The sequence below is a fragment of the Pleurodeles waltl genome, chromosome 8, assembly GCF_031143425.1.
Source record: "Pleurodeles waltl isolate 20211129_DDA chromosome 8, aPleWal1.hap1.20221129, whole genome shotgun sequence".
NCBI lineage: Eukaryota > Metazoa > Chordata > Amphibia > Caudata > Salamandridae > Pleurodeles > Pleurodeles waltl.
In genome coordinates, this window is record NC_090447.1 from 104,207,685 (window position 1) to 104,232,137 (window position 24,453).

Consider the following 24,453-nt stretch of genomic DNA (forward strand, 5'->3'; position numbering starts at 1 on the left):
ATTAACCTTCATGTAATTACAGTGAATACTGTGCAACCTTGTGTGGTGTCCTCGTGACCCCAGAAAAGCCTTTCCTACTTGACCACATCCCCTTTTGGATTATACATTCTGTACCCTACAGCATGTTACATCCAGACGTCATTGGCCGCTACAACTCCAGGCCCTTTTCACCTAATAATGGTCCTTCTCTCTGACGGCCATTTTTATATTTCTGGGCCAGATTCATAGGAGCCCTTGTAGCCCTGAAACCTGTACAGCTGACACTCCACCTTATCCAGCACATTTTTACACACTGTCCATCACAGGACGTTCAAGCTTTTGCATAGCTCAAACATTTACACATCTAGACTAGTTCTGGGTTTTCAGATTACAGAAATAGAAATTTAAAATCAATCCACAAACATATGTTATGGTTTGAATGTACAATAGATCAAAACTGTATATTCATCGCTAATGTTGAAACAAATTGTTATTTCTTGTTGCAAGAACTTTTAGGCGTTCAAACCTCATTACAGAAGGATTACAGCTGAGGATGACAAGAGTTGCAACACAATTATGGAGAGGCATGATGCAAAGTAACCAAAGTCATCATTGTGGGTGGTGTTGGAAAATGGGTTTTTGCTTAGGGCAGGTAGGTACCTACCCTTAGAAATAGGCCACTAACCTCCACTTAGGTCCAGTTAGGTCTCAGTAAATTAAACCCAGCTCAAACCTTTGAGGCTTGGCAACGAGCGACAAGGCTTAACTTAGGAGACAGAGTGTAATGCATTCAAATATCACGAAACAGTAATTAAATAAAACACAGGAAACAGTTTAAAAATACAAAACCTATTTATAAAAATAGATCATATTTTTATCAAAAAAATTACACAAAAACGAATAAAATCGGATAAGGGGAACCGGAGATATGAATTATTAAAGAATTATTGTTTTCTAGCTCCTAGAAACAAAAAGTGCCAATCGTGTCATCTGGTGGCACCTCGACCCGGCAAAGTCAAAGTATAAGGACGACCACAATGGAGCCCGGCTCGGCTACAGCCCACGGGAGGCCCCGGTCAAAAGTTTACCTTCGGACGTAGTCGTTTTTCTGAAGATTTTCTTCAGAGGGACGATCCTGCCAGTCCAATCCGACCTCCTGCAACCCTTTTCCAGATACGCGTCGCAGGAGCACTCAGTGGAGATTTTTACCTTCAGACTTAGTCATTTTTTCGAGGTAAAAATCCTTCGACCTGGGCAAACCTGGATCTTGATCTGATGTCCTTGGAGCCCTCCTCGGATACGCTGCCTAGGAGGTCCCGTCAACTTCCTACGTTCGGACTTAGTCTCTTTTTTGGAGATTTTCTTCACCCGGACAATCCTGCAAGTCAGGCCGGGTCGCAGTTCAGGCAAGGCGACTAGTGCTGCCACGGCGGGTCGGTCCCTCTATGGAGCTTTTTTTTCAAAAGTTCTCCAAACTTCTGGATCTTCTCCCTGATGTTCCTTTATGGTTCTTTCGGGGTCCACAGCTCAACCCAAGGTTGACCCAAGGGTAGGTCGCTCCCCCTGCCGCTGCAGCTCCACCAGCCCAGGCTCCTGAGACCTCCTAGCAAGCCCAGCGAATTCACAGTAAGTACCCACCCCCCACCGCCCAGCCCCTCGCCCTGCCCCGCGCTACTCACCTCCTCTCCTGCTTCTTTTCTTCATCTCTGTTCTTCCTCTGTGCTCTTCTTCTGTAGTCTTCATCTGTACTCTTCTTTCTTTCCTGCTCCCGTCTTCTGTCTTCATCTGTGTTCTTCTTCTGTGTGCTTCTCTCTCTCTCCTTTGCACCGCGACCTGCGTGTGCTTTCTTCTTCTCTGTCCCTCTTCTTGGCTCTTCCCTCTGCTGCTCGTTGCTCCTCTTCTTCTTTACCTTCTTCTGTGTTCTTCTCTCTTCTGCTCTCCCGCTCCTCTTCTTCTTTACCTTCTTCTGTGTTCTTCTGTCTTCTGATCTTCGGCTCCTCTTCTTCTTTACCTTCTTCTGTGTTGTTCTGTCTTCTGATCTTCCCTCTTCTGCTCCTCTTCTTCTTTTACCTGCTTCTTGGTTCTTCCCGCGCCTGCCCTCCTGCTCCTGTCTCGTCTCTCTGACCTCCCTCACTCGCCACCCCCTCTGTAACGCCCCTATCTACCTATCTCTCTATCTTTCCCCCTCACTTGCCACCTCCTCTGTAACCCCCCTATCTTCCTATCTTTTCACTCTATCTCTCACCCTCACTCACCTCCATCTCTGTAACCCCCTATCTTCTATCTCTCACCCTCATTCACCTCCATCTCTGTAACCCCCTATCTTCTATCTCTCACCCTCACCCACCTCCACCTCTATAACCCCCCTCCCTATCTTCCTAACTTTCCTCCTAACTTTCTTCCTAAACTCACCCCCACCACCCTTAAACCCCCCCTCCCCACCTCTTCTCCCCTCTACCTGTCCCCCCTCCCTCCGCTTTCCCGCCGCCACCTCCTGCACGCCCCCGCCCCCCCAGCTCCCATTCGTCGCCCCATTCCCGTCCCCCGCCCCCAGCTGCCCGCCCCTCCTCCCTCTTATGGCGGCCGCTGCGCGAACGCGCAGCGGGTGCGCCGCTGGCGTGCCAAAGGCAAGCCCGTCTGCACCCGTCCGCGCCTGGCCCGCGCCCAGCGCCACGACCCCTGGCCCCCAGCACCCCCAAACCCCGCTGCACCGCTACGACCCCATCACCCTCCAAGCCCTCAACCCAGGGCGCTCCAGCACCTGCTTCCAAGCTAACCCGAAACGTACCCATGGACCCTTCGCATGTCACACCTTCAAACTTACCTTCCACCACGAAACAACCACGACCACCAGCCCACGTGCCATCAACCACCTCAAATGCATCCTGATCAACGCTCGATCCGTCCACAAGCACGCCGTTGAACTCTGGGACCTCCTGGACTCCACCACACCAGACGTCGCCTTCATCACTGAGACCTGGATGAACGCCTCTTCGGTCCCCGACATCGCCATAGCCATCCCCGAAGGCTACAAGACCTCCTGGAAAGACCGCACCAATCAAGTAGGAGGAGGAATCGCCATCGTCTTCGAAGACTCCATCAGCGTCACCACCTCCACCGAAGACACCCCCCTCGCCGCCGAGCACCTGCACTTCCAGATCCGCACAGACCCCAGGACCACCCTCAGAGGATCCCTCATCTACCGTCCTCCCGGACCGCGCGCCCTCTTCAGCGACTCCATCACCGACTTCATCTCCCCGCACGCCCTCGCCTCGCCAGACTACATCCTCCTCGGCGACCTCAACTTCCATCTGGAACAGAACAACGACCCCAACACCACCGACCTGCTCGACAACCTCGACAACCTCGGCCTCAAGCAACTGGTGAACACCCCCACCCACATCGCCAGACACACGCTTGACCCCATCTTCTCCGCCAGCAAACACGTTTCCTTCAGCCACGCCTCCGCTCTACACTGGACCGACCACAGTTGTGTCCACTTCACCTTCCGACGCGAGACTCGCCACCTCCGCACTCAACCCATCCCTCGTCGACACTGGAACAAAATCCCAGAAGAACAGCTTTTCTCCACGCTCATCGACAACCAACCCACCTTTGCCGCCGACCCCACCGACACAGCCCTCAGCCTCACGAACTGGATCACCAACTGCGCAGACAACCTCGCTCCCCTCAGACACCTTCCAAGACAGTCCAATACCAAAAAAACTCTCTGGTTCTCTGACACCCTTAAGGAATCAAAGAAAACCTGTTGCGCCCTTGAGAAAGCCTGGCGTAAGGACCACACCACAGACAACATGACTGCCCTCAAGAACGCTACCTGCGAACACCACCACCTGATCCGCGCAGCCAAAAGGAATTTCTTCACAGACAGACTGGACAAAAACAGCCACAACAGTAGAGAACTCTTCAGCATCGTAAAATAGTTCTCCAACCCCAAAGCCAACGCCATCACGCCCTCACAAGACCTGTGCAACTCCCTCGCCACCTTCTTCCATCGTAAGATTACCGACCTACACGACAGCTTCGGACACCAGACCCAGCCGACCAACACTGAACCCACACCCCCAGCCATCACCCTCAACGCCTGGACCCACATCAACACAGAAGAGACCAAAACCACCATAAACTCAATCCACTCCAGTGCCCCCTCGGACCCCTGCCCACACTTCATCTTCAATAAAGCTGATGACATCATCGCCCCGCACCTCCAGACCATCATCAACTCCTCGTTTTCGTCTGCTACCTTCCCCGAAACCTGGAAACACGATGAAGTCAACACCCTACTGAAGAAACCTACAGCTGACCCAAGCGACCTGAAGAACTTCCGCCCCATCTCGCTCCTCCCCTTCCCTGCCAAAGTCATAGAGAAGACCGTCAACAAGCAGCTTACCAACTTCCTTGAAGACAACAACCTTCTCGACCCCTCTCAATACGGATTCTGAGCCAACCACAGCACTGAAACCGCCCTCATCTCAGTCACAGACGACATCAGAACCCTGATGGACAACGGTGAAACAGTCGCCCTCATCCTCCTCGGCCTCTCGGCTGCCTTCGACACCGTCTGTCATCGCACCCTAATAAACCGCCTCCGCTCCACCGGGATCCAAGGCCAGGCCCTGGACTGGATCGCCTCCTTCCTCTCCAACCGCTCTCAAAGAGTCTACCTCCCACCTTTTCGCTCAGACCCCACCGAGATCATCTGCGGCATCCCACAAGGCTCCTCGCTCAGCCCGACACTCTTCAATGTCTACATGAGCCCCCTCGCCAACATCGTACGCAAGCACAGCATCATCATCACCTCCTACGCCGACGACACTAAACTGATACTCTCCCTCACCAAGGACCCCACCAGCGCAAAGACCAACCTGCAAGATGGAATGAAGGACGTCGCAGATTGGATGAGACTCAGCCGTCTGAAACTGAACTCTGACAAAACGGAAGTCCTCATCCTCGGTAACACCCCGACCGCCTGGGACGACTCCTGGTGGCCGACGGCCCTTGGCACCACACCGACCCCCTCAGACCACGCACGCAACCTCGGCTTCATCTTGGACCCACTTCTCACCATGACCAAACAAGTCAACGCCGTGTCCTCCTCCTGCTTCCTCACCCTCCGCATGCTCCGGAAGATCTTCCACTGGATCCCCGCCGACACCAGAAAGACGTGACCCACGCCCTTGTCACGAGCCGCCTGGACTACGGCAACACCCTTTATGCTGGAACCACCGCAAAACTCCAGAAACGTCTGCAACAAATTCAAAACGCCTCCGCCCGCCTCATCCTTGACATACCCCGCAACAGCCACATCTCCGCCCACCTGAGACACCTGCACTGGCTTCCCGTCAGCAAAAGGATCACCTTCCGACTCCTCACCCACGCACACAAAGCCCTCCACAACAAGGGACCAGAATACCTCAACCGCCGCCTCAGCTTCTACGCTCCCAACCGTCTTCTCCGCTCCACCAGCCTCGCTCTCGCCGCCGTCCCTCGCATCCGCCGCTCCACGGCGGGTGGGAGGTCCTTCCCCTACCTGGCGGCCAAGACTTGGAACACCCTCCCCACCATCCTCAGGACCACCCAGGAACACTCCGTATTCCGGAGACTCCTCAAGACCTGGCTCTTCGAGCAGCAGTAACCCCTTCCCCCTAGTGCCTTGAGACCCGCACGGATGAGTAGCTCACTTTATAAATGTTAATGATTTGATTTTGATTTGAAGGTTCCAGAAGCTCTGAGATGATCCTTGGGGGTGTGGAATATAACTCCCAGAATGCACCTGGCGCAAACTCCTTTTTTGCCACTAGACAATGGTCAGCCGGTTGATTTCTTCAGGAGTTGGTGTAGGGGACTCTGGTTAGCAATTTTTCACCTGTAGCAAACAGGGAGTCCCTCCCTGAGCCAGTTGAAGGCAGGCAAAGTCCTTCTTGTGGTGAAGCCCAAGTGTGCAGCTGGTGCAGTCCTTCGAAGTGCAGGGTCCAGGTGCAGGCCAGGGGTCCAGCAGGGCAGTCCTTCTTCTTCTGTGGTTCTTCCTTGTTTGAATCTGATGGGGATCTGAGGTGTGGGTGCAGGTCTGCCAGTTGTATCCTTGCTCCTGGGTGAAAAACAGGGGGTCCTGGTTCTCCAATCAGGTGCAGGGTCCTCCCCCCTGTGATGACCACTTCCTTGGAAGTGTAGCAAAAATCAATCCCAGGAGGCAACATTCTTCAAAAATCCATCATGGCTGAAAGTGATTTTTGGAGGTTACATCTGGCTGAGCCCACCCACTGGTGTGGCTAAAAATCATAAACACACCCCTCTCCTGCCCTCTCCTAATCTAAACAAGGGGGCACCTAACTGTCTGGGTTTGCAGGATGTGGGGATGTTGCTGGGTTGTTCCAAATGTCCTTCTCTGCCTTTGAAGACCAGTTTGGCAGCCCTCCCCCTTCCTGTCTCACCATCTGCTGAGGGGAGATCTCCTCCCACAGGCACATCTCTTTGTGTGAAGCAGGCCACTTCACACCTCATCAAGGCAGCCTGGCCACGGTGCCAGAGGCTGGCCAATCAGAGCACAGCAGCAAAAACACTGCAGGGCTGAAGTTGGCAACTTTGTAAGTAAAGTTTATAACTCTTTACCTGAACAAGTTATATTAAATCCCACAACTGGAAGTTGTGGGATTTATTATAACAATTAATTTGATACCAAACTTCTGGTATCTGTCATTAAAGGGGACTTTTACAATTAAAATAAATTCCCCCCATTTTAGCCTATGGAGGCCATTCACTACAATGAGGGAAAACGAATTTGACTGTTTTACCTCACCAGGGTTTATAAAACTATTTTTATAAGGTCCCTGCTTATAGTTACATGGCACCCAGCCTTAGGGGCACATAGGGCACACCTTAGGGGTGACTTATATGTAAAAATAAGGTAGTTTAAGACTTTGGAACTACGTTTAATTCCAAAGTCGAATTTGCATGCAACTTTAATTTAAAAGCAGCCAGCAAGGCAAGCCTGCCTTTAAAATGACACTGGGCACCTCGGCAGTGCACCTATGGAGGCACTACCTATGCTGGGGTCCCTAAACCACCATGCCCTACCATATACTAGGGACTTATAGCTGGGTTAAATTTGCCAATTATAATTAGCCTAATTTGCATATCCACTTTACACAGAACACTGGCCCTGGGACTGGTAAGCAGTACCCAGGGCACAGCCAAGAGTCAGTAACCACCAGTACCTGTCCAAAAAGTGTGAGGGTGACCATGGCAAAAAGGATGACTTTCCTACACTGCCCCCCCCCAAGATGAAAGGTGATGGGTACTAACCTACACCCTTGGTAGTCCTCATCAGCCAAGTGGAAAAACCTGGAAAGGCCATCTGCATTGGCATGGGCAGTCCCAGGTCTGTGCTCCACTGTGAAGTCCATCCCCTGTAGGGAAATGGACCACCTTAACAGTTTTGGGTTCTTCCCCCTCATTTGCATCAACCATCTGAGAGGTCTGTGGTCAGTTTGTACACAGAAGTGAGTGCCAAACAAGTATGGCCTCAACTTCTTCAGGGACCAGACCACAGCAAAGGCCTCCCTCTCAATGGCACTCCATCCTCTCTCTGGGAAGTAGTCGCCTGCTAATGAAGGCAACTGGTTGATCTTGGCCCTCTTCATTAACTTGTGCTAATACTGCCCCAATCCCTTCCTCTGAAGCATCTGTTTGCACTATAAACTCCTTGCTATAGTCAGGGGCCAGTAACACTGGTGCTGAACACATAGACTGTTTTAGGGTGTCAAAAGCTTTCTGACACTCTGGGGTGCAAATGACCTTCTTGGGCTGTTTCTTGGAGGTAAGCTCAGTCAGAGGGGCCACTATGGTCCCATAATTCTGAACAAACCTCCTGTAGTACCCAGTCAGACCAAGAAAGGCCCTGACCTGAGTCTGGGTTTTAGGAGCCTCCCAATCCAAGATAGTCTGGATCTTGGGCTCGAGAGGTTGTACATGGCCTCCACCAACAAGGTGGCCCAGGGTCACAACTGAGCTTTGCCCTATCTGGCACTTGCCTGCCCTGATAGTCAGGCCTGCTTGAAGCAGGGCCTGAAGCATTTCCTTCAGGTGGACCAGGTGGTCCTACCAGGTGGAACGTAATACAGCTATATAATCCAGATAAGCTGCACTGAAAGATTCCAACCCAGACAGGACTCTATTCATCAACCGTTGGAAGGTGGCAGGACCATTTTTCAGGCCAAAAGGCATCACCTTGAACTGGAAGTGGCCCTCTGGTGTGGAAAATGCTGACTTCTCCTTAGCTCCTGGACTTAAGGCAATCTGCAAGTATCCTGAGGTCAGATCAAATGTGCTCAGGAATTTGGCAGACCCAAACCTATCAATGAGCTCATCAGCTCTAGGTATGGGGTGGGCATCAGTCCTGGTGACTGCATTTAGACCTCTGTAGTCCACACAGAATCTCAATTCCTTCTTCCCACCTTGGGGATTAGGTTTGGGCACCAGTACCACTGGACTGGACCAAGGACTGTCAGAGGGCTCAATTACCTTGAGCTCCAACATCTTAGCCACTTCAGCTTTGATGTTGGCCTTGACCTGGTCAGACGGCCTGTGCAGCTTGTTTTTGACAGGTAAGCTGTCACCAGTGTCAATGTCATGGACACACCAATTGGTGAGTCCAGGGGTTAGGGAGAACAGACTAGCAAACTGCTCCAAAACTTGTCTGCAGTCTTTTTGTTGCTGGTCTGTCAACGTGGGAGAGAGTACCACTCCCTCCAGTGACCCATCTTGTTCATTTGAGGACAGGAGGTCTGGCAGAGGTTCACTCTCCTCCTCCTTCCCTTCATCAGTGACGATCAGCATGGTCAGGTCTGCCCTGTCCTGGTGGGGTTTCAACCTTTTAACATGCAGGATCCTATGAGGATTCCTGGGGGTGTCAAGGTCCACCAAGTAGGTGACCTCACCCCTTTTCTCCACAATTGGTTAGGGCCCAGTCCATTTGGCCTGAAGTGCCCTAGGAGCCATGGGCTCCAAAACCCACACCAGCTGTCCTGGGTTATACTCAGGCATGGTAGCCTTCTGGTCATGCCAGAGCTTCATGAGCTCTTGGCTGGCCTCCAGGTTTCTGCTTGCCTTCTTCATGTACTCAGCCATGCGTGATCGCAGGCCCAGCACATAATCCAGCACATTCTCCTTGGACTCTTTGAGAGGCTTCTCCCAAGACTCTCTCACCAAGCACAATGGGCCTCTTACAGGGTGCCCAAACAGTAGTTCAAAGGGGCTGAATCCAACCCCCTTCTGTGGCACTTTTCTGTAGACAAACAGCAGGCATGGGAGGAGAACATCCCATCTCCTCCTGAGTTTGTCAGACAAACCCATGATCATGCCCTTCAGGGTCTTATTAAATGTTTCCACCAGATCATTGGTCTGTGGATGATAAGGGTGGTGAATTATAATTAACACCACACTCATCCCAAATGCCTTTCAGATAGGCAGACATCAAATTTGTGTCCCTTTCTGAAACCACCTCCATTGGGAATCCTACTCTGGTGAACACACCAAGTAGGGCCCTAGCCACTGTGGGAGCAGTGACTGTCCGGAGGAGTATTGCCTCAGGGTACCTGGTGGCATGGTCCACAACCACCAAAATGTACCTCTTGCCTGAGGCAGTTGGTGGGTCTAGGGGACCAACAATGTCAATCCCCACCCTCTCAAAGGGAGTCCCGACTACTGGCAGTGGTATCAAGGGAGCCTTTGGCTTGCCCCCTGCCTTGCCACTGGCTTGGCAGGTAACACATGAGCTGCAGGCCTCCCTGACTTTTTCTGACATTTGGGGCCAATAAAAATGGTTGACCAGCCTGTTCCAGGTCTTGGTCTGTCCCAAATACCCAGCTAAGGGGATATCATGGCTTAAAGTAAGGAGGAATTCTCTATACTTCTGGGCGACCGCTACTCTCCTGGTTGCCCCTGGTTTGGGGTCCCTTGCCTCGGTGTAGAACTCCATCCTCCCAGTAAGCCTTGTGGGTCCCACTGGTATCCCCTTGTTCTTGCCTGGCAGCAGTCTGCCTTAGGCCCTCACGAATGGGACACTCTCTTTGTCCCTGGCACAACTCTTCTCTGGTGGGCCCACCTGCCCCTTGCAGTTCTACCAAGTCAGGCAGAGCTTGCAGGGGAAGTGACCCTTCCTCAGAGGTCAGATCCTCCCCCTCAGGTTTGGATTCCTCCTGATTCTCTGTACTTGTGGGGGCTGGCAAGCCAGAACCAGTGCCCTTTCTCTTCTTCTTGGAGGCTTGGCCCATTGTTCCAGGGTCCAAGTGCCCAGCACTACCATGTTGTGCTGCCTGTGACCTGCTCACAGCACACACTCATTCAGGGAGGTCCAGCATCTGTGCATGGACCCTTCTCTCCACCTATGACCATTCAGATGCTTCAAGAGCATTTCCCAGCAGACACTCTACTGGGAGGGCAGGAGCTACAGCTACCTTCTTAGGGCCAGTCACACCTCCCCATTCCAGGCTCACCATGGACATGGGATGGAGTTGGGTTCTGCTATCTGCATAAGTCACTTTGTGGAAGACTCCAGGTAAGACCTGTTCTGGAGAAACCAGCTTCTCTGTGACCGTAGTCACACTGGCTCCTGTATCTCTCAGAGCTTCCACCGCAGTCCCATTGACTTTAGGCCTCTGCCTATACCTCTTCATGCTGAGAGGTAAGGTGGCCATAGTTGCAATGTCTACTCCACCCACGGATACTAAGGTGACCTCTGTGTACCCTGATCCCAGCCCTGGGCCAACTTCCATCCCCATCCCTACACTATCAATCCCCTGGGATTGCCCACCAGTGGGGGGCTTCTTGGAGCAGATAGCATCTCCTCTTTTGTGTCCAGGTTGATGACACTCAAAGCACTTGCCGGCCTTAGCAAGCTCCTGAAACCTTCCTGCTTTAACAGGATCATAATGCTTCCCCTGATACCTTTCCCCTTAGAAGTGGAATGGCTCGGGCTCACCCATCCTGAGACGTTTTTGGGGACTCTTGTGAGGACTCCTTGGGCTTTTTATCATCTTTCCCTTGGCTCTTCCCCTGAGAAGAACCATGTCCTCCCTTTTTCTGATCACCCCCTGGGGGTTTCTGGTTAACCCTAGCTCTTAACCACTCATCTGCTGCCTCCCCCAGCTCTCTGGGGTTGGTCAACAAAGAGTCAACTAGATACTGGCAGAGCTTCTCTTAAGCACAATTGGTTAGAAGGTGCTCCCTCATAATCAAATTGTACAGCTCCTCAAAGGTACTTACCTTGTTGACCTGAATCCAGCCCTCTAGTGCTTTAACTGAGATGTCCACAAAGTCCCCCCAGGACTGGGTGCTTGTCTTTTGGGTGTCTCTCAGCTTGAGCCTATACTGCTCTGGGGTCAGACCAAACATTTTAATCAAGCTTCTCTTCATACTGGGGTATGAATCTGCCTCCTCCCCCCCTCAAGGTTAGGAGCCTATCCCTCCCACAGTTGCGGACCAACTCCCAAAGAAGTGAACCCCAGTACTGAGGCTTGATTCTCCTCATCTGGAGGGCCCTCTCAAAGGCCTCCAGCCACTTGTCTATGTCATCCCCCTCTACATAGGCAGGAACCACCCCCTTGGGTAATCTGGGGCAAAACCCCCCACCCATGGACACCTCAGCTTCTCTGTCGCTGCCACCATCTCTTTTCTTTTCCCTTGAGCACTTTCGCTTTTCTAGGGCCAGCTTTTCTGCCTCCAAAGCTATAAATGCTAGCTGGGCCTCCAGCTCTCTTCCCCTGACGGACAGGTTCTCCCCTCCTGAAGGGACCCCTTTGCCCAACTAGCTTTGGGTATGACCCTAGTAACTATGTGGAGTGAGGACCTGTCTTCCTCCTCCTCACTTAGGCTCAGATGCCCTCTCTCCCCTGAGTGGTTGGAGCTAGCATCCTCCCCTGCTTCTTCCCTCTTTCAGTACACAACCCCCTAAACTGGACTACTGTCAGCGTGGGTAGGCTAGCCAGATCAAGCTCCATGGTTCCCTAGTTTTGTGTCAACAAAAACGTTTTGCAAAAATTGGAAACAAGAATTTAGAAATATCACAAAAATTAAATAATTGAAATTAATCCAAATTAAAAATTAAAAACAATTTTTGTATTAGGACAATTTAAAGGATTTTTGATTTGTTTTACTTAAAGCTGTAATGTGATACTGCAAGTACAGGATCCCACCACTGCACACCAAAAAGTTTGGAAAATGGGTTATTGTTAAGGGCCGGTAGGTACCTACACTTAGCAATAGGCCACTAACCTCCAATTAGGTCTAGTTAGGTCTCAGTAAATTAAACCCAGCTCAACCCTTGGTAGCTTAGCAACGAGCGACAAGGCTTAACTTAGGAGACAGAGTGTAAAGCATTCAAATATCACAAAACAGTAATTAAATAAAACACAGAAAACAGTTTAAAAATCCAAAACCAATTTATACAAATAGATTATATTTTTACCTTTAAAATTTAAAATGACACAAAAATAAATATAATCGGATGAGGGGAACTGGAGATATGAATTTTTAAAGAATTATTGTTTTCTAGCGCCTAGAAACAAAAAGCGCCAATCGGGTCATCTGGTTGCACCTCGACCGGGGCAAAGTCAAAGTTTAAGGCCGACCGTGATGGAGCCCGGCTCGGCTACAGACCGCGGGAGGCCCCGGTCAAAAGTTTACCTTCGGACTTAGTCGTTTTACTGAAGATTTTCTTCAGCAGGACGAACCTGACAGTCCAATCCGACCTCCTGGAACCCATCTCTGGATACGCGTTGCAGGAGCTCTCGTGGAGATTTTTACCTTCGGACTTAGTTGTTTTTTCGAGGTGAAAATCCTTCGACAGGGGCAAACCTGGATCTTGATCCGACGTCCTTGGAGCCCTCCTCAGATGCGCTGGCTGGGAGGTCCCGGTCAACTTCCTACGTCGGACTTAGTCTCTTTTTTGGAGATTTTCTTCACCGGGATGAACCTGCAAGTCAGGCCGGGTCGCGGTTGAGGCAAGCCGACTAGAGTTGCCGCAGCGGGTCGTCCCTCTATGGAGCTTTGTTTCAAAAGTTCTCCAAACTTCTGGATCTTCTCCCAGATGTTCCTTTAAGATTCCTTTTGGGGTCCACAGCTCACCCCAAGATACCAGAAGCACTGAGATGATCCTTGGGTGTGTGGACTACAACTCCCAGAATGCACCTGGTGCAAACGCCTTTTTGGCCACTGGACAGTGGTCAGCTGCTTGATTTCTTCAGGAGTTGGTGCAGGGGACTCTGGTTACCAATTTTTCACCTGTAGCAAACAGGGAGTCCCTCCATGAACCAGCTGAAGCCAGGCAAAATCCTTCTTGTGGTGAAGCCCAAGTGTGCATCTCGTGCAGTCCTTCGGAGTGCAGGGTCCAGGTGCAGGCCAGGGGTCCAGCAGGGCAGTCCTTCTTCTTCTGTGGGTCTTCCTTGTTTGAATCTGATGGGGATCTGAGGTGTGGGTGCAGGTCTGCCAGTTTTATCCTTGCTCCTGGGTGAAAAACAGGGGGTCCTGGTTCTCCAATCAGGTGCAGGGTCCTCCCCCCTGTGATGACCACTTCCTTGGAAGTGTGGCAAAAATCAATCCCAGGAGGCAAAAATCTTCAAAAATCCATCATGGCTGAAAGTGATTTTTGGAGGTTACATCTGGCTGAGCCCACCCACTGGTGTGGCTAAAAATCCTAAACACACCCCTCTCCTGCCCTCTCCTAATCTAATCAAGGGGGCACCTAACTGTCTGGGTTTGCAGGGTGTGTGGGTGTTGCTGGGTTGCTCCAAATGCCCTTCTCTGACTTTGAAGACCAGTTTGGCAGCCCTCTCCCTTCCTGCCTCGCCATCTGCTGAGGGGAGATCTCCTCCCACAGGCACATCTCTTTGTGTGAAGCCAGGCCACTTCACACCTCATCAAGGCAGCCTGGCCAGGCTGCCAGAGGCTGGCCAATCAGAGCACAGCAGCAAAAACACTGCAGGGCTGAAGTTGGTAACTTTTTAGGTAAAGTTTAAAACTCCTTTACCTGGACAAGTTATATTAAATCCCACAACTGGAAGTTGTGGGATTTATTATAACAATTAATTTGATACAAAACTCTTGGTATCTGTCATTTAAGGGGACTTTTAAAATTAAAATAAAGTCTCCCCATTCTAGCCTATGGAGGCCATTCACTACAATGAAGGGAAAACAAATTTGGCTGTTTTACCTCACCAGGGCTTATAAAACTATTTTTAGAAGGTCCCTGCTTATAGTTACATGGCACCCAGCCCTAGGGGCACATAGGGCACACATTAGGGGTGACTTATATGTAAAAATAAGGTAGTTTAAGACTTTGGAACTACTTTTAATTCCAAAGTCGAATTTGCATGTAACTGTAATTTAAAAGTAGCCAGCAAGGCAAGCCTGTCTTTAAAATGACACTGGGCACCTCAACAGTGCACCTATGGAGGCACTACCTATGCTGGGGTCCCTAAACCTCCATGCCCTACCATATACTAGGGACTTATGGGTAGGTTAACTTTGCCAATTATAATTAGCCTAATTTGCATATCCACTTTACACAGAGCTCTGGCCCTGGGACTGGTAAGCAGTACCCAGGGCACAGCCAAGAGACAGTAACCACCAGTACCTGTCCAAAAAGTGTGGGGGTGACCAGGGCAAAAAGGAGGACTTTCCTAAAGGTGGGAAAATGGGAGTTGCAGACAGTTCTGTGATCCACTGACCTGTACCCTCTGTGGAGGTCTTGGCTAAGTGCCCATCTGTGGGCAAAAGGCAGCAGTGATCCTTGTGTGAGAATGTAGTAGAACTGTTACCCTCGAAAGGCAGATCTCAAAGGCCAGTGTGAATAAAAAGAGTTGTGGGCTCTTCTACCTAACAAAGAAAGGAGCAGGGACATGATCTTATGGTTAACATCATTAAAAGCAACATTCATAATCCACAAGCCTTAACAACTGCAGGTTTCTGTGCTGCATAAAAAAGTTCTATGTGGCTTTTCATTTGGGAACGCCTACCCTGCATACATTATACCTGGCACCTGTATAATGTGACGCAGGCCTCTACAAACTGATGCGTAAGGCCCAATGCGTCAGTTTGTAAATATGGAGCAGTGTGGAGCATGGACTGTGCCGCCGCTGTGTCAAAAAAATGATGCAGGGATGGCGCAAGCTTCTTTTAAATATGTCCCTATGTGTACTAATCATCACACAGAGCCCATGGCTGCAAGATGACACTTAGGATGGCACAGCTCAATGCATTTTTCAACACCACTACCAATTGTCTTTTAGACAACCCTAGTCTTTCACAAATCAGCAACTACAAGTCATGACTAGACCAGAAGAGCACACCATACATACATGAGCACAACTGGAGACATTGCACACCCACCCCAGAACATCCTCGCTCCAGCACCTGCCAGCATGACTTAATTCAACCCAGCTCTAAACTAGTAATAGAATGCCTGTAAAGCCGCTAGTAAGATACCATATATCTATGATTGTACTGTGCTTGAATGCATATAAGGACTAGTTGGCTGATAGGACCGCTCGGGGTAATAGAGACACCTCCATGAGCTGTTCACGATGATCCAAGCAGCCAACATTCACTCTAGGCATCCATTGGCCCTACGTCCTGTACAGAGCATCTCAGCATCTCCACATGCAGTGCAGGTGAGGCACTAGCTGCTACAGAGATCTCCAGGAACAGAAGCAGCCATGACTCTGACCTTTGATCAGCGACTGTTTCCCTCCCCAGCTCCTCCTGCTGCTGCTGCTGTCTCTACCGCTGGATCGAACTGAGAGCCTGCTGACTCTCAGTTCAGGGCCCTCTCCCACCCGCAGGCTCCTGCCTGCACCTCATCCCTGGTGGCCTAGTGGCCTCCTACACGTAAGTATCTCAGGTCTCTCTCTCTCTCCTTCTCTTCTTACTTCACTCTGTATTCCTGGCTCTACCTCTGTTTTACGTCATGCTGAATTTTCCTTTTTTCCCTTGTATTTTCAATTTTTCCTCCTTTTCTGTCCCCTTCTCCTCTTTTTCGGCACTTCTCCCTCCCACGCCGCTGATGTCCCTGCGGCTCTCTCCCCCGCGAAGCACCTTTATCCAACCTCCCAGCTGACCGGACCCCCACCTCCCTCCCCTTCTTAAGGGTGGCTGCAGCGCTGTGATAGGGTGACTCCTCTGACCTTTGGTCAGCGTCTGTTGTCCTCCCCCTCTCCTCCTGCTGCTACTGCAGCAGCTGCTGTCTCTGCCACCGGATCGAACTAAGGGCCTGTTGACTCTCAGTTTGAGGCCCTCCTCCTCCACCCTTGCTCCTGTCTACGCCTTATCCCTGGTGGCCTAGTGGCTGCCTACAAGTACGTCAGGTCTCTCTCTCTCTTTCTCTTCTTACTTCACTCTTTACTGTGGCCTCCACCTTTACTTTATGTCATCCTACATTTTTATGTTTTTACTTTTATTTTCCATTTTTCCACCTTTTCTTTCCCCATCTCCTCTTTTTTGGCCCTTCTCCCTCCCGCGCCGCTGCTGCTCCTGTGGCCCTGCACCCCCCCTTGTGAAGCACCTTTCCCGTCTCCCATCTGACCGGACCCCCGCCTTCCTCCCCTTCCTAATGGTGTCCGCAGTGCTGTGAGAGGGGGACTCTTCTGACCTTTAGTCAGCGTCTATTACCCTCCCCAGCTCCTCCTGCTGCTACTGCTGCTGCTGCTGTCTCTGCCACCGGATCGAACTGAGGGCCCGCTGACTCTCAGTTTGAGGCCTTCCTCCTCCACCCGCAGGCTCCTTTCTGCACCACATCCCCGGTGGCCTAGTAGCCTCCTACAAGTAAGTATCTCCAGTCTCTCACTCTCTAGCTCTCCTTACTTCACTCTTTACTCCTGCCTCCACCTCTGCTTTACGCATTGCTGCATTTTCCTTTTTATCCCTCTTATTTTCTATTTTTCCTCCTTTTCTGTCCCGTTCTCATTACTTTCAGCCCTTCTCCCTCCTGCGCTACTGCTACCCCTGTGACCTGGCCCCCCCCTCACCCTCCGCGAAGCTCCCTCCCGTCACCCAGCTGACTGAACCCCCCCTCCTCTCTCCCCTTTTTAATGGCAGCAGCAGCGCTGTGAGAGGGCAACTCCTCTGACCTTTGGTCAGCGTCTGTTGCCCTCCCAGCTCCTCCTACTGCTACCGCAGCTGCTGCTGTCTCTGCCACCGGATCGAACTGAGAGCCTGCTGACTCTCCGTTTGTGCCCCCCCGTACCCGCAGGCTTCTGCCTGCGCCTCATCCCTGGTGGCCTAGTAGCCTCCTACAAGTAAGTATCTCCAGTCTCTCACTCTCTAGCTCTCCTTACTTCACTCTTTACTCCTGCCTCCACCTCTGCTTTACGCATTGCTGCATTTTCCTTTTTATCCCTCTTATTTTCTATTTTTCCTCCTTTTCTGTCCCCTTCTCATTACTTTCAGCCCTTCTCCCTCCCGCGCTACTGCTACCCCTGTGACCTGGCCGCCCCCTCACCCTCCGCGAAGCTCCCTCCTGTCACCCAGCTGACTGAACCCCCCCTCCTCCCTCCCCTTCTTAATGGCAGCAGCAGCGCTGTGAGAGGGCGACTCCTCTGACCTTTGGTCAGCGTCTGTTGCCCTCCCCAGCTCCTCCTACTGCTACCGCAGCTGCTGCTGTCTCTGCCACCGGATCGAACTGAGAGCCTGCTGACTCTCCATTTGTGCCCCCCCGTACCCGCAGGCTTCTGCCTGCACCTCATCCCTGGTGGCCTAGTGGCCTCTTCAAAGTAAGGATCTTCGGTCTCTCTGTCCCTTTCTCCTCTTACTTCACTCTTTACTCCTGCCTCCACCTCTGCTTTACGTTGTGCTGCATTTTCCTTTTTTCCCTTTTATGTTCCATTTTTTCTCCTTTTCTGTCCCCTTCTCCTCTCTTTCAGCCTTTCTCCCTCCAGCGCCATTGCTGCCCGTGACGCTACCCCCGCAAAGCGCCTTCCCGCCCTCCCACATCCCAGCTGACAAAACCCCCTGCCTCCCTCTCCTTCTTAATGGTGGACGCAGCGCTGCGAGAGGGTGACTCCTCTGACCTTTGGTCAGCGTCTGTTGCACTCCCCAGCTCCTCCTGCTGTTGCCGCTACTGCTGCTCCTCTGCCTCCAGGATTGAACTGAGAGCCTTCTCAGTTCGAGGCCCTCATCCACCCACAGGCTCCTGCCTGCGCCTCATCCGTGGTGGCCTTCTACAAGTAATATCGTTGCTCTCTTTCTCTTTCTCTCCTCTTTTTACTCCTTTTACTCTTTTTCTATTTTTACTCCCTTTTACTCCTTTTCTCCTCTCCTTCCTCCTCCCACTCGTCCCTCTCTCCAGCTCCACTGGTGCCCCTGCAGCCCCGCCCCTCTCCCCCCTGCAAAGTGCTTTTGCCACCCTCCGCCTTCCAGCTGACCAAATCCCCCACCTCCCTCCCCTTCTTAATGGTGGCCGCCACAAAGCCGCATAGCGGACGCTCGCAGTGGGCATGCTAATGGCACAATGAAGGCGTGCTAAAGGCAAGCCCATCTGCAACCGTCCGTGCTTTGACCAGAAACCCTGGATCTTCGACGAGCCAGCCCCAGGCCACCCTCCATTATGACACCCAGACCCTCCTCCGCCTCAACACCAAATGTCTCAGCGACTGCGGGAACTGCAACTTCAGTTTTAGCCACAACAATCAAAAGAAACGCCCCACACCTGGAAACACCGACGTCCACCACAACCTCATCAACTGTCTCCTTCTGAATATATGCTCCCTCCATAAGCACACCACCGAACTCTGGGACCTGATCGACTCTGCCCGACCTGACATTGCTTTCCTTACAGAGGCCTGGACCAACAACCATCTCTGGACCAGACAATGCCATTGCTATCCCGGACGGCTACAGCATCCTAAGGAAAGACCGGCCCTCCCGTCCGGGTGGAGGACTTGCCATCGTACACAAGTCCCTACTACGCATCACAGCCAACACGGAGGAGCACTGCACCACAATGGAACACCTTCACTTCCTGAACCATGCCGATCATAACTCCTCCATTCACGGCACCCTGGTCTACAGACTACCCGGTCCCCGTCCAGCATTCATCAATGCCATTGTAGACATCGCCACCCCCCCCCCCCCCACCCAGGCCCTGGCATCCCCCGACCACCTCCTTATCGGCAACCTGAATTTCCACCTTGAGGACTGCAGTGACCAAAACACCACCTCCCTACTCGACAACCTCACCCTCAGACAACTGATCACCGCACCCACGCATGATGCAGAACACACACTGGACCCCATCTTTACCTCAAGCAACCGGACTACAATCAAGACCATCTCCACCCAGGACTTGACAGACCAACACTACCTATACTTCACCATCACCTTCACTGCACCCAGCAGCCACACCCACGCACCCAGGGCCCCCACAGGAAATGGACTGAAATCAATGACGAGCAACTCACCACAACACTTGCCAAATCACCCCGCCTCCCTCCTAAGACACCAACACCGCAGCACGCATCCTCAACTCCTGGATTACCGAATGTGACGATGCCCTAGCCCCCCTCCGTCCAACATCAGCCAAGCGCATCCCTAAGAAAGTCAGCTGGTTCACCACCGAACTCCTAGAATCCAAGTGCACTTGCAGGCGCCTAGAGAAGAAATGGAGAAACAGCCAAACCAGCAAAGACTTCGCCTCCTTCAAAGCTGCCACCACCATCCACCAGCGACGCGTAAGGAAAGAGAAACAAAACACTGGATCAACTCCTCCACGCACAACACAAAGAAACTCTTCATGGTTATCAACAAATTCACCAATCCCCCCTCCGAAGCCACCAGCATCCCCCGATCAAAGACCTCTGCGACAGACTCACCACCTTCTTCCGCTGCAGGATCAAGGACAGTTACGGCAATTTCCTCCTCGAGTACCAGTCCAGCATCAGAATCGATGACCAACTCACCCTCCAGAACCCACCCAAACCATCCACAGCCGGTCACCATGGAAACTGAAAGCATCATGAACAGCACTCCCTCCAGAGCTCCCACAGACCCCTGCCTCCACCACATCTACCTCAGAGCCAGCATATCCATCGCCCCTGAGCTTCACGAGACAATGAACTACTCCATCAATACAGCCACCTTCCCTGGACACTGAAAACATGCCAAGGTACGCCCCCTCCTGAAGAAACCCCACGGCTGACCCATCAGAGTTAAAGAATTTCCGGCCCGTCTCGCTGTTACCCTAGCCGGCAAAAGGACTCGAAAAGGCCATCCACTCACAACTGCGGCAATTCATTAAGGACAACATCTCACTGAACACCTCTCAGTCCAGGGTCCACAGCAACCAAAACACTGAGACAGCTCTTCTTGCACCCACATATGACATCCGCATACTCCTTGACCACAGCCATACAGCAGCACTCATACTCCTCGACCTCTCAGCAGTCTTCGACACGGTCTCCCACATCACCTTATGCACCAGACTCCATGATGCAGGAATCCGCAGAAAAGCCCTGCAATGGATCCAATCCTTCATCTCCGGAAGAGCACAGAGTTAGGCTCCCACCCTACACATCCAAACCTACAGAAGACAGCTGTGGTATTCCTCAGGGATTCTCCCTGAGCCCAACACTCTTACACATATACATGGCCCCACTTGCAGCCATCATCAGAGGCGTTGGAATGAACATTGTGTCATACGCCGATGACACACAACTCATCATATCCCTTACTGAAAACCCAGACGAGGCCAAGAGGAAATTCCACACAGGAGTGGAAGCCGTCGACGCCTGGATAAGAGAGAGCTGCCTCAAGCTCAACTCAGATAACACTGAGCTCAACATCTACGGAAACTCTACTTCCACCTGGGACGACTCCTGGTGACCCACATCTCTCAGCGACCCACCTTCTCCAACTGACCATGCACGCAACCTAGGAATCAATCTTGACTCCTCCCTATCAATGACCCGACAGGTAAACATGGTCACCTCCTCCTGATGGAACACCCTCCGCTGACACCAAAAGATTTTCAAATGGATCCCAGTAGACTGCTGCAGGACAGTCACCTACGCCTTAGTCACAAGCAAGCTCGACTAAGGCATCACACTCTACGCCGACACCACAACAAAAAACATCAGAAACCTGCAACTCATCCAAAACACCGCCATCAGTCTAGTCCTGAACCTTCCCCTGCAGGAATCTCCAAGCACCTGAGGACCCTCCAGTGGCTCCTGGTGGAGAAACGAATCATCTTCAAGATGCTCACCCACACCTACAAAGCCATTCACAACATCGGACCGGCCTACCTAAATCACTACATCTCTTTCCACAAACCTGACAGACCCTTCCACCCAGAAGGCACTGGCCACCATCCCACGCATAGGGAAAACCACAGCTGGAGGAAGGTCCTTCACCTACCTCGCAGCAAAGAGCTGGAACAACCTAGCCATGCACCTCAGACAAAGCCCATTGGTCACCATCTTCAGGAAGAATCTCAAGACGTGGCTCGTCGGATGAGGCTCTGTCCGTTCCCCTGATCAGAGGTGAGTAGTTGGGCTCTACAAAAACTGACTGATTGATTGACTGTCATGTAGAGACATGTCATCTAGTGACACAAGAGAGAAGACAAATAGGAAGACGCACAGGTTCATCCAAGGTGGGTGGCACAGCGTCAAACAGGAGACACAGGGAAAAGGCAGGTGGCAAGATGAACAAGTTCACCAAAGTTAGGTGCCACATTCCTTTACAGGAGACTTGTGGATTGCAGCGCAAGAATTCTCAGTCAAAGATGAACACATTTTCAGAATCACAGTGGCTCTCATGAATCAACAAAGTAGGGCCTAAAATTTAACTCATCTCACTGTACATGTCTAGGGGTGGAGGTGAAGAGAGAGAAGTGGGTGTCAGATTATCTGAACACCTGATACAAAGCCCTTCTCAAGCCATCAGGCTAGCCACAATAGTAAACATTGTCTAAGGGAAAACAACACACCAGAGGGTTTCGCTGTTGCACAATGCGCTGCGTTGGTGCTTGGATGATGATCTTGGATAGTGACATGTGAAAGAGGCAGGTGTGAGATAACATGAGACAGTCAGGCTCACATGTGAAGGAGAGACAGATATGTGATACCAAGAGGCAGTCAGCCTCACATATGAGAGACAGGTATGTGATATTATGAGGCAGTCTAGTTGACATGTTAGATGTGTGTGATAGCATGAGGCAGTCTGGCTCACATGAGGCATGGTGTGTGATAACATGAGGCAGTCTGGTTAACATGTGAGACAGATACTCTTAACATGAGCCAGTCTTGTTCGCATATTAGAGAGACAGCTGTGTGATAACATGAGACAGTAAGACTTATGTGAGAGAGGCAAGTGCATGATACCATGAGATAGCCTCACTCTCATGAGGGGAAGGCAGGTGAGTGATAATGTGAGGTGATTTGACCTACAGGTGAAGAAGAGTGATCTGCAACATTGCACTCATATGAGTTACATTGATTGGCACTTGGGGAAACGTTTCCTACCATACTATGAGGTGGAATGGCCCACGTGAGACGGAGTGTGACTTTCAGTGTAATGTGTCAGGCTGGCTCATACGTGCTAGAGAGGGATCTGCAGTGATATATGGCAGTTTGGTCCACCTGTGAAGGAGTGAAATCTTCAGAATTATGTGGCAGACTGGCTCACAGTGAGGGAGAATGGCCTGCGGTAATGTGGCAGTCTGGCCTACACAAGATGCAGAGTGGCCTCATTTATTCACACTTACTCACATTCACTCTTCTATACACTCATTTATACTTTCTCACTAATGTGTAGTCTTTCACTCTTGGTTTCTGACTCAGTATCATGTATTCTCACTCACTCTGGCTCACTAATTCTCACTCATAGTTGTACTCTCACTGCCACTCATACACACCCTTCATATTCATTCTTTCCTACTCCCTCTGTCTCACTTGCAGTCAACCCTTGCTCTCACTCACTCTGCTTCACTCACTGTCACACACTCCATTTGTCACTCACGTGCTTTCAATTACACTCCCACTGCTCACTCACTTGCTTTCAATTTCTTCCCTGGGCCCTAATACAGCCCAGTGATCACGGATTCGTAGGAGACCAAGGTTGAGGAGCCCTAGACCTTTCTGGGAAATCTTATTATTTGTTTAAAAGTGAATTCTACTGCTACCCGTGCCTGTTTAATGTAGACTCTCTGTGTTTTAGGCAGCGTGGCATTTTAAAAGTGCTGTTTTTTAGCCGTGACTGTTTGAAATTTCCCTCCTAATTTGTGGCAAAATACTACATAAAGCCCCCCTCCCTTCTTTTTAAAGTAAAAAAGGCTACACACTCTTCAGTGGCTAACCAGAGTTTGCTTAGGAGACTGCTTAATCTGTTTCTGTGATTTAAATTGTGTTTAGGAATTGTCTGCATCATCTGTTTTGTCGTGGAAAAGCCAAATTTCTGAGTGCATGACAAGCAGTATTTCAGTGTTTTTTTTACAATCTATTCATTACCTGGAAAGTAGACTCTGCTAACTTAAAAGTGTGGATTCAGCCTCTCTGTATCCAATGAGATTCTGAATAGAGCAGCAGCTTCCTCCTCCCTTACCACAGGGGCTGGAGCTTCAGTTAACTTGCCCCTTATATATGTTTCTATTGGTTGTTGCATACGGTGTTGTGATAGGTTGTTGGGGTTGGTCTTTCTCTTGGCTTAGGGATTAGGGTTGGGTTTGTGATTGGTACTAGGTTTGAGATTCCTATTGGCTCCTGGTTTTTAGGGTTGGGTTTGTGATTGGTAGTAGGGTTGAGATTCCTATTGGCTCTTGGTTTTAGGGTTGGGGTTGGAGTTGTGATTGGTAGTAGGGTTGAGATTCCTATCGGGTCCTGGTTTTAGGGTTGGGGTTGTGATTGTGATTGGTTGTCCGGATTAGGGGTATGATTGGTGAATAGGGTTGGGTCTCCCATTTGGTTGTGAGATTTAGGGTTACAAATCTGATTGGTTAGGGTTAAGTCTAGGTTTCTATTGGCCGGTAGGGCTGTTTAAGGCTAGGGCTCAGGGTGTCTCAGCCCGGGCATCATGGCTAAGGGCAGAGAGGACAAGGGCAGTTGCCTGTTTGGGCCTGTCTGGGACTGGTAGGGCCTAGGGCTAGAATGCTGCCCAATTTGCCATTTAACAAACAGGGCCGTACTCCCTACGCATCCATCAACATGCAAACACATTATCAGCAAAGACATCCAACTCCTGCATCACAAACTGATCTCATACAGATTGCTATGTCTCATCAACCAACGGAAAACCCCATTTACCACACCTCTAGACATATCCACCACAACTACAACAGTAAAACACCTTCATGCTCACAGCAAACACAACTCAGTCCATTCCCAATAACACAACCTGCCATCGCCCACAGAACACAAAACCACTTTATACATTATTTTCAGCCATCCAGGTACACACTCCCTGTTCATA

General features: G+C 50.9%; 1 long non-coding RNA gene across 2 annotated transcripts in view; it reads right to left on the bottom strand.

Moving 5' to 3' along the window:
* LOC138249774 (uncharacterized) overlaps positions 1–24,453 on the bottom strand; it is a 220,029-nt gene that overhangs the window by 118,656 nt on the left and 76,920 nt on the right. The window lies entirely within an intron of this gene.